Source organism: Tachyglossus aculeatus, chromosome 1, assembly GCF_015852505.1.
Source record: "Tachyglossus aculeatus isolate mTacAcu1 chromosome 1, mTacAcu1.pri, whole genome shotgun sequence".
In the NCBI taxonomy this organism is placed as follows: domain Eukaryota; kingdom Metazoa; phylum Chordata; class Mammalia; order Monotremata; family Tachyglossidae; genus Tachyglossus; species Tachyglossus aculeatus.
Window position 1 is genome coordinate 115,934,607 of NC_052066.1, and position 8,079 is coordinate 115,942,685.

An 8,079-nucleotide genomic window follows, 5' to 3' on the forward strand; every position below is an offset into this window, starting at 1 on the left:
TATCTATGTGTCTCTATCTAGTTTACCCAGCTGCCCGACCTTCTAGTTTTACCCTTATTATTTAACATGTACTATTGCTCTTAGCATCAGCCAAAATGTCAAGTGGCTAGAAGGAACAGTGATTTAATATCTAGCCTCGAATCTCTTGTATCTGGCTTCCAATTTTAGTTTCAGACAAAAGTAAAAATGTATGTGCTAGTTTCATCTTGGTCCCCAGAGGCCCCTGGAGCACATCCTCATCAAAATTTAGAGCAAATCAATGGGGTTAACATTTCTTGTTCAGAATAGAAGCAGTAAAAGGAATGAAAGGAATATTGTGAAGGCATTTAATGAATGCCATTAAATTTACTATTATCATTATTATATTCAAAAATAGTAATAAAATGTATTTGACAAATTTGAAGGGAAGATAGCCCATAAAGTGCCTCCTTCAAAACTAACCACTAGGTTTAGTTATACTACAAAGGAGATTCAATGTCCAGTGTCAAGGATGGATACAGGGAGCTTTTATGCTCCAGCATTTCTGCATTTGCATGATATCAGGAAAGTTGGAGCATTTACATGGAGTTACAAAAGCAGAGTCTCTGCTATTATTGCTTCAAGATTGCCCACCAATGCATCATCTTTGCTTCAGACAGCTCTAATGAAGGGATCACTTGTAAGAACCAAATCAGGTTCAAACATACTAACTATATCCCAGACTAAGCCCCTCTTTTCTTTTGCTTCCCCTCCCCTCCCCATCACCTCGACTCACTCCCTTTGCTCTACCCCCTCCCCGCTACAGCACTTGTGCGTGCATATCTATAATTCTATTTATTTGTGTTATTTCCCATTTGCTTGTTTTGATGTGTATATATATATCTATAATTCTGTGTATTTATATTTATGCTATTGATGCCTGTCTGCCACTTCCTTCTAGACTGAAGCCCACTGTGGGCAGGGATTGTCTCTCTTTGTTGCATTTTCCAGGTGCTTAGTACAGTGCTCTGCACACAGTAAGCACTCAATAAATACGATAGAATGAATGAATGAATTAACTTTCCCTTTCATCAGCCCTACAAAGGACAGTGTGGAGACTGGTACTGAAATAGGAATGCTAAATTAGAGTGATTGGAAATGACATTAGGAGAGTGCAGAGATTATGGGATAGGATTAAAAAGGACATCTAGGCAATAAGAAAAAAAGACTTCCTCATTAGGGAGAAGATCTAATCTCTGAGCTGAAGGTGGGAACTCTTGGCTAATAGGGAAAATTGAATTTCAAGAATCTAGCCTAGGCCTGGAAAAAGAAAACAGGGATCCTGAAATAATAAATAAATGGCACCTGTGTTCACTTGTCTGCTGGATGACCTTGGGCAAATCCCTTCACTTCTCTGTGACTCAGTTACCTCATCTGTAAAATGGGGATTAAGACTGTGAGCCTAAAGTGGGACAGGGACCATGTCCAACCCAATTACCTTGTATCTGCACCAGTGCTTAGCACAGTGCCTGGGACATAGTAAGTGCTTAAAAATACCACAAATATTATTATTATTATTATTATTATTATTATTATTATTATTATTATTATTATTATTATTATTAGAGGGAGAGGGTGACTTCCACATGCCTATTTAAAATGAAGTTCTCTGAGGTTCAACCCAGAGGCAGTTCAATCACAGCTTTGCAAAAGGCCAAGGAGAATGGACAAACAAAGGAATTAGAAATAAGGTGACTGGCTCTGAGTCATAACCATAACAAGGGAAGGAATGAGCACAGGAGAACATCCTTTCCTCCCACTGTTATGGTGGTGGCTACACCTTTTGCCATAAGAGCCAACATCATCATCATCATCATCATCATCATCATCATCAATGGTATTCATTGAGTGCTTACTGTGTGCAGAGCACTGTACTAAGCATTTGGGAGTGTACAATACAACAGAGTTGGAAGACACATTCCCTGCTCAGTGGACAGAGCATGAGCCTGAGAGTCAGAGGATCTGGATTCGAATCCCAGCTTTGCCACATATCTGCGTTTTGACCCTGGGCAAGTCACTTAACTTCTCTGTGCCTCCATTTTGCTTATCTGAAAAATGGGGATTCAATCCCTGTTCTCCCTCCAGCTTAGACTGTGAACCCCACATGGGACTTGATTGTCTTGTATCTACCCAAGTGTACAGTGCTTGGCACAAAGTATGCACTTAACAAGCACCACACCTAACAAAGCAGTGTGGCCTAGGGGATAAAGTATGGGCCTGAGAGTCAGAAGGACCTTTGTTCTAACCCTGGCTCCACCACTTGTCTACTGTCTGACCTTGGGTAAAGCACTTTAACATCTCTGTCTGTGCCTCAGTTACCTCATCTGAAAAATGGGGATTAAGACTGTGATCCCCACGCAGGACAGGGACTGTGTCCAACCCAATTTGTTTGTATCCACCCCAGTGCTTAAAACAGTGCCTGGCACATACTAAGCACTTAACAAATGGTACAATTATTATAGAAAACACTTAACAAATACTGTTAAAAAAATAAAACAACAACAACAAAAAACTGAGTTTACGGTATAGCGAGGGAGGCAGACATTAATATAAATAACTAATTTATAAATTGTAGATATATATATATATATATATATATATATATATACATATATATATATATATATATATATATATATATATATACGTGCTGTGGGGGTCAATGTCAAATGCTCCGAGGTCACAGATCCAAGTGGGAGAGCCAGTGGCAAGAGATGGCTGGAGAGCGAACAGTATCTCTGAAGGTAAATGTAATTAGGTTTGAAGCTACTCAAATCCTGACATTTTAAAATGAACATATCTGCATACTAGCAGAATAGAAATGTGAGACTGTCATGAGATTTTTGTCATACTAATCCTACCAGATGTCCTGTGCTCCTACTATTTAATTCTACTAAGTGAACAGCAAAGTTACTGTTGCCGTTCCGACTCTGCCACTTGTCTGCTGTGTGACCTTGGGCAAGTCACTTAACTTCTCTGGGCTCAGTTCCCACATTTGTAAAATGGGGATTAAGACTGTGAGCCCCACGTTGGGCAACCTGATGATCCTGTATCTACCCCAGTGTTTAGAACAGTGCTTGGCACACAGTAAGTGCTCAACAAATACCATTATTATTATTATTGTTATTACTTACCGAATGACTCGCCCATACTGGAAAGTGTTAGGAGAGAGGAATCTCATCTGACTTGCTCCTGAAGCCTCCCCTTTACCCAGTTGGACAAGAGCAATCTGTCTGGGTGACTGCTCTCCTAGCTACATAAGCACGTCAAAGTCCCATCCCTCAAAGTGCAGATGATTTGTTTAGTGGGGCTCTAGGTAGAGGTTGAAGATGAAAGTGAACCCTGACGTACTTAGCTGCTACTCTCTTATCTCCACCTCTGACTAAGCCCATTCTGCTACAAAAGAGCTCCTGAGCCACCCATTTTAGAATGAGTGTTTAATTGGGCAGTTCCCCTTCTGCAGTAAATGAGGGTGTCTCCGGCCCCCTTAGCGTAAATCATCCTTACTTTTACCAGTGCAAAGATATGTGATCCTATCCTCTAAGTGTACATGAGTCCCTGCAGTACAAAGAACAAGGCAAATTGACACACAGTTCTTTAGTGATCCCCTCAATGCCCTCAATTCTTCCCAGTTTCAAAGAATAAGGCAAATATGGCTCTGCAGAGTTTCATGGGCTGGCAGTTCTGTAAGCCTTCAGAAATAACATCTTTGTTCTAGTTAATATTAATTTTGCCTTACTCAAGGCCATGCCTGAAGTAATCTAATCTTAAAAATTGGGAGAATTTAGGTCCCCGTGCATAGTTCATCATCAATCATATTTATTGAGCGCTTACTGTGTGCAGAGCACTGTACTAAGCACTTGGGAAGTATAAGTTGACAACATATAGAGACAGTCCCTACCCAACAGTGGGCTCACAGTCTAAAAGTCTAATCAGCAATAGTTGTGATGATTAGAGCACTCGAAAGCACTCTAGATGGTAATCATCTATTATCATTTGTATTATGGCAATTACAATGCATTATGCAGCCATTTCTTACTGGATGTTTGTTTTCATCACACACTGTGAATAGAATGGAACTAAGAACATTCTCCCCTGTCAGGATAGCATCTGGAGAGTTTGCAGTACTCTACCAGTCTCGGCTATGGGAGGGAGAGTCAAGAAGAGGCATACCCATTCCATTCTTAGCTTGGGCAGTGGCTAGCGAGTGGAAGGCAATCTGCTACAAGTCAAAACTCACCTATGCTTGGCAGCAGTGGCATGGGAGAGAGTCAAGAGTGGAGATTCAAGTTTACTGCACGGAAGAACCACCTCCATAGTTTGACCAAGAAAACTCTCTGGATATACTATCAGAACGATTGCAGATGGAGGTGGGGCGTTCAGGGAGAAATGTTTCCAGGGAGTCATTATGGGTTGGAGACGACTCGACAGCCTAGGACAGGAAAAGACAAGGTACATTCTTCCCACAAAGTGCGATGGCCAGGATACGCTATGATGTGGTGAGGGAAGAAATGATTTTGCGAATGCATGTTGTGTCAGAAGCATGATTCTATGTATGTATGTATGCTGCTCTATTTTTATCTTCACTTTTGGTTCCTCTCCTCCCTCCCACCCAATGAATATGACTATGGTCTTGCCCTTTGGACATCCATTCCCTTGTTGTACTTTGAGCTCCAGAAAATAGTCCCAATGGTGAATGGCTTTGAATGATGTCATCTCACAGACTAGGGTGGCAGGAGGCTAAGAAGCTACAATCTACAGTCTAGTAATAGTAGTAGTAGGAATAATGACATTTTTTGAGTGCCCACCCAATTGCAATGCACTATAGTAACAATAATAATAATAATGTTGGTATTTGTTAAGCACTTACTATGTGCCAAGCACTGTTCTAAGCACATGGGAGGTTACAAGATGATCAGGTTGTCCCATGGGGGGCTCACACAATTTTAATCCCCATTTTACAGATGAGGTAACTGAGGCCCAGAGAAGTTAAGTGACCTCCCCAAAGTCACACAGCTGACAGTTGGAGGAGCAGGGATTTAAACCCATGACCTCTGACTCCAAAGCCCAGGCTCTTTCCACTGAGCCATGCTGCTTCAAGTAAAGTCCCAAAATTTAAAAGTGACTTGTCCCTTGCTCACAAGGAGCTTACACTCCAAGACGGGGACAACTACACAGAGTTTGACAAATAGGGTAATCGAAATAAATAATTGACTGTATAAATCCGCAAGTGATTAAGGTGGCTTGTAGGTTTATATGACTTTAGTGTTGAGAATTAATTGGAAAAGGCACGTTGGGGGAGGTGGGATTTCAAGAAGACTTTGAATATGGGGAGGGCTGTGATCTGTTGGTAGTATGACAAAATTGTTTGTTTTAAAAACATCAGCTAAAGTTGCTTAATAAGGTGAATCCCTCTCTTTTAGCATCAAATATGCAGAATTACTGGGCCCCAAAGACTGTTAATAGTGTTGAGGTAGTAACAATTAGTCCACACTTTCCATGATTTTGTGTTTAAACTTTCCTACTATTTTAGACAGATTTTCTTTCTTTTTCAACTTTATTGAAATGTTTGTACTTTATGCATTGTTCATCCTTTTAACGCTGGAGTTTTTTGTTTTTTTTTTTCCTACTGAGCAAGGAGTTGTTCTAGTTTTGGAACTGAATGCTACTGTGGGGGATAATTTGTTTAAACTTAATATGTGAACAAAAAAATCCAAACCAGCCATATGGTTCATTTGAAAATCTTTAGCATGCATTCTATTCCCCTCTGTCCTCTTAATGTTCTGTTATTGTATCAAGATACATAGCTGAGTTTTTCACATTTGAAGCCTTGTTATAATGGTTCTGTTTGTGGGTTGGATACCCATGAAAGTCATATATCCATCATATGGCAATTTTTATTGGTGAGAAAAATATCCCATTACCAGTATTCATTCATTCATTCAATTGTATTTATTGAGCGCTTACTGTGTGCAGAGAACTGTACTGAGCACTTGGAAAGTACAGTTCAGAATACCAATAGATATGTGAGGGAAGGATACATGATCTTTTGATATGAAAGCCACATAGATTAAGTGGAATATAAATAGAATTATAATAAACCCTTGTCTTGTCTTATGCTGTTGAGTCATTTCTGACCCATAGAGATTCCATGGACACATCTCTTTCAGAATTCCCTACCTCTATGTGTAACCATTCTGGTAATGTATTCATAGACTTTTCTTGGTAAAAATACAGAAGTGGTTTACCATTGCCTTTTTCCACACAGTAAACTTGAGTTTCCACCGTTGAATCTCTCCCATGCCACTGCTGCCCAGGACAAGTGAGTTTTGACTTATAGCAGATTGCCTTCCACTTGTTAGCCACTGCCCAAGCTAGGAATGGAATGAGTATGTCTCTGTTTGACTCTCCTTCCCATAGTAAAGACTTGGTAAAATATTCAAAACTCTTCAGGAGCTATCCTGAGAGGGGGAATGAACTCCAGAAAAGCCAATTCAGAGGTGACATTAATGGATCCAGTTGCTTTGATATCTGAGTGGTATTGTTTAGGACACTTTGGGGTTGGGGTGGGGAAATGGAAGTGTTAGGGATTGTGTCATTCTGGAAAGGCAGTGATTTACAAATCCTTCTTCATGCTCGATCAGTCAATTAGTCAATTGCATTTATTAAGTGCTTACTATATGCAGAGCACTGTAGTAAGCACTTAGGAGAGTACAGTGTAACAGAGTTGGTAGACAAGTTCCCTGTCCTCAGTGAGCTCACGGTCTAGAGGGGGAGATAGGCATTTATATAAATTATGGCTATGTATAAAAGTGCTGTGGGGCTGAGGGAGGGTTGAAGTACAAGAACAGTCAAGAAGGGAGTGGGAGAAGAGAAAATAAGGGCTTAGTTGTGGAAGGAGGAGGAGGTGTGCTTTAAATAAGGTGGGGAGGGTGATCGTTATGTCAGATATGAAGAGGGAGGGCATTCCAGGCCAGAGGCTGGACAAATGTGAAATAGATGAGGTCAAAGTACAGTGAGTAGGCCGGAATTAAAGGAACAAAGTGTATAGTCTGGGTTGTAATAATAATAATAATGATGGTATTTGTTAAGTGCTTTCTATGCGCAAAGCACTGTTCTAAGCGCCGATAGGAAATCATGGAAGTCAAGTAGGAGGGGGCAAGGTGATTGAGTGCTTTATAGCCTATGGAAAGGTGTACCTGTTTGATGTGGAGGAGGATGGGCAACCACTGAGGCGTGGGGAAACATGAACCAAATGTTTCTGTAGAAAAATAATCCTGGCAAAAGGGTGCAGTATGGACTTGAATGGAGAGAGATGAGAGGCGGGGAGATCAGCAAGGAAGCTGTCAAGGCAGGATAGGATGATTTGTTCATTCAGTCATTCATTCAATCATATGTATTAAACACTTACTGTGTGCAGAGCACTGTACTAAGCGCTTGGGAAAGTACAGTACAACAATAAACCGTGATGTTACCTGTCCACAGCTAGCTCACAGTCTGAGGGTGGAGGTGGGGGGTAAGTACTCGAATTAACGTGGCAGTAGTTTGGATGAAGAGGAAAGGGTAGATTTTAATGATGTTGTGAACGTTGAACTGACAGGATTTGATTGTTGATTGAATATGTGCATTGAATGAGGGAGATGAGTGGAGGATAACACCAAGTTTACAGGCCTGTGGGCTATACCAACACAAATATGGTTTTGTTTTGGTTCTTTCATCATTATTTAATGACATAATTCATTTTATAAACAATATCACAAATAACCAGTGAGAAAAGAAAAACAAAATGTGGCAGCAAAGTGGAAGAATATTAATGCTATTTAAATGCAATAGTATTTATATGAAACTATACTTCCTCTTCTTCCTCCTTTTGGACACCCGTTACAATATAATGCAAGAAAGTTTACCTATTTTCTCTGAAATTTTCATGACACTCAAAAGAATGGGAGCCAGTTTTTTGAAATTAAATAATTACCAGCAACATCTTGTCAACCAATTGCATTATACTCTCCCAAGTGTTTATTTAGTACAGTGCTCTGCCCAAATTAATCACTCAATAAA

The 8,079-nt window shown here is 40.2% G+C and overlaps 1 non-coding gene across 1 annotated transcript; it reads left to right on the forward strand.

The window, feature by feature from the left end:
* Positions 1–4,110: 4,110 nt before the first annotated feature.
* LOC119938718 lies at positions 4,111–4,248 on the forward strand. The gene has a single exon (XR_005454494.1). It is a non-coding gene; the product is annotated as a small nucleolar RNA SNORA7 (small nucleolar RNA).
* Positions 4,249–8,079: the final 3,831 nt, after the last annotated feature.